The following is a 2,834-nucleotide window of genomic DNA, read 5'->3' as shown; positions in this document are numbered from 1 at the left end:
TTTCAACGAATCTAGTATACCCTTTTACTCTACGAGAAACGGGTATACACTCAGAAAACTGAAGAACGAATAATTTGAGAACGAACGTTCTTAAAAATGTACTGTGTCGTACTTAAAATTTTTAAGACAACCGTTCTTGGAATAAGTACTAGTTGTACTCGAATTACACATTTCAAAAGCGATATTATTGATACTCATGGAAAACAAAGGTTTATCTTTTCTCATTTATGTATATTCCTTGATCATTTTATGCGGCCAATTTTAAAAGAATATACACAAAAAATATAAGAAGTTTAAACTAAAATTTATGCGATCGAAAAATCTCCAGCCATTCGACTTCTTACACTTGTTTATATCGATTACATACATTTCTGTGTTGTTGAAGAAACATATGTTTTTTCGATAATCGATTGCAACACGGCGCTCATTTAGTGTCAAAAGTTCCTGGAGTAACAAGTACAAAGTGAATTAAGTGAAATAATTGAAGAATAATGTGAAAATGGGCACGGTGTGCAGGGTAAGTAGAAATCTTTAAATAAAGTATGTAATATACATACATAAAAAGTCGGTGGCCTATGCACGTGTTTGCATGCACGCATATGTATATGCGTATGCATGTATGTGTATAAAACTTTTGTGTTGCCAAATGTTACTTCTAAAAGAAATAAATCTATAAATTAATGTGTAATATTTACAGTTAAAAATTGACTTCTGGGAAATACGCCCAGAGAATGAGCATGCATTGGTTTTTAAATAGGACGACCTGAAGCGCAGTGTTTCCTTTTTACGATAGGAAGATTAAAAACCATCTCAGCAGGCAACAGCTTACCGAAGCACAGCCGGCAATAAATGAAGGTAATATAACTAATAACAAAATTTCTATTTACTTATTAATATATTTGGCTTTCTTCGTTTTTGATAGATACCCAGGACTCTATTTATTATTTTGCTTGACACCGCGTTTCGTTAAATATGTTTAGCTGTAAGAACTTTAAGAAAAGTGTAACAATTTAATTTTTAAGAAAAAAATTATGGAAGTTTTTATGTATACATTTACTATATATAAAATAAGAATAACAAAACTATTAAAGTCGTGTAAATAAACAATAAATATGATTCGTTCTTAAAACAAAAGTGTTTGCTCTGAAAATAAAAATACTCATACTTCAGTTTTAAATTTGTACAATTTAAACCGTGAATTTATAATGCACATATTAAAATTTGACGAGTTTGGGTTAAGTATTTTTAATATTTATTTTAAGTATTTCCCATACTTAAAGCAGTACATTTATTGTACTTGGATCTAGAACGTTCGTTCTCAAATTCATAATTTCGGTCTCAAATTATTCGTTCTTGAATTAAAATTTTTGTCCTTGAATCAAAAAAATTCGAGTTTACCGTACTTTCGATGCGGTTCGTTCTTGATTTGATATCGAAAAGCGTTAATTTTTCCCTGAGTGTACAAATCGATTTCTGGACCACAGTTCACTGCGAGTATTCTTACTCGAACCAATTCCCCCAAAAATAAGAGGGAAAGAGGGATACTTGGCCGCCGTATGCGAACACAATGCCCGAGAACCGGCGGTACGGTCTGGTGATAACAAACCAGAGTTCGGACTCGGACGGTGTGGACACCGTTGCCCTAATTGTGAACGCCAACCGACGCCGATGCGTAGGTTAAACTTCTTATTTTCCTTTATTCCACTCGTCTAACCAAGAACTCGCCACAGAATGCCGCGCTTTTCTTCTTCGCCTTTTACTTATGCTCTCCTATATCTCTATGTATGCGTGAACGGAATCTGTACATTTTTATCCCTTAATGCTAAATTATGAGTAAGTCCAATATATAGTTCTTACTTATAACCGGGATTGTACATACATACATAATACTGTGGGCCTTACGAGTATCTATCCGCAGACGTTCGACTCCAGCATGCTAGTGGTCTGCGAGGATGAGGAAACCGCCCAATGGGTCATCTCAGCCGTCTATGGTATGTGCCCGCCGCACTCCTGCCAGCCCTTAATCGAGTTCTTCGGCCTCCTGAGGACGTGAGGAGTCGCAGAACCCGGGCCTAAACACCGACAAGTGGGCCGTGGTCAATCGCTCCACCCTAGACTGCAATGATGTGGAGCGGCAGGTCCCTCAGTTCTGCGACAACATCGTGATAGAGCTGTATGTCAATGAGGAAAGTGGGGAATTCATCGCCGAACGATGCTTTACACTACGTTACTGCTTCTGGCAACTTCGGTTCAGTAAAATTTTTAACTTTTAAACTTTTTAACAATCGCCGATCCTAATAAAAATATTACATAAATAACTGCCGACGAAATTCATCACACCAAAAACTTACCACTAGGGCTCAGCGCGGCGTATAGCGGTGGCTTAGGTTTTACCATCTTGCTGACTTCCTCTTCTCACCTCCCAGGCTACTTAAAGAAAATTTTTATATTGGATTGACAGCACCGATGACGCCTGGATTTGAAATGGCCGATCGAGCCGTTAGCTGCTTTCTCTGGGTCGTCAATATCGGCTTGCGGTAATTTGAAGCTCTTGTCAGAGAATAGACCGTGCCATTCCAAGGCGTTTATCGCCGATTGCTTGTGCAACCAGCAGGGAGGTTTTCCTCGGCCCTCTGTTGTCTCCTTGCCTTTCTGGGCTTGTATCCAGCCCTGTTCTCTGAATTGTTCTTGTGCGCAATGTATATGCATGCAGCATTTGTTGCAATGTCCAGGATGGAATAATGAGCGAGCATTATTGCATTATTGAAGAGTGAATACGCGACCGCAAGGTCTATATTTCCGCATCCGGCCGATTTATTTCAAGAAAAATTGTT

At 38.1% G+C, this 2,834-nt stretch overlaps 2 long non-coding RNA genes across 2 annotated transcripts; one reads left to right on the top strand and one right to left on the bottom strand.

Annotated features, from left to right (window-relative positions):
• The first annotated feature begins 274 nt into the window (after positions 1 to 274).
• LOC120457507 lies at positions 275 to 940 on the top strand. Its single transcript, XR_005616985.2, has 3 exons — positions 275 to 517; positions 698 to 855; positions 923 to 940. It is a non-coding gene; the product is annotated as an uncharacterized LOC120457507 (long non-coding RNA).
• Positions 941 to 1,677: 737 nt separating this feature from the next.
• On the bottom strand, positions 1,678 to 1,946 carry LOC120457509. Its single transcript, XR_005616986.1, has 2 exons — positions 1,884 to 1,946; positions 1,678 to 1,822 (listed from the first exon to the last, which is right to left on the bottom strand). It is a non-coding gene; the product is annotated as an uncharacterized LOC120457509 (long non-coding RNA).
• Between the last annotated feature and the right edge of the window lie 888 nt (positions 1,947 to 2,834).

Source organism: Drosophila santomea, unplaced genomic scaffold (assembly GCF_016746245.2).
Source record: "Drosophila santomea strain STO CAGO 1482 unplaced genomic scaffold, Prin_Dsan_1.1 Segkk10_quiver_pilon_scaf, whole genome shotgun sequence".
Classification (NCBI taxonomy): Eukaryota; Metazoa; Arthropoda; class Insecta; order Diptera; family Drosophilidae; genus Drosophila; species Drosophila santomea.
Note: the sequence above shows the minus strand (reverse complement) of the source record. Positions and strands in the feature narration are given on the sequence as shown.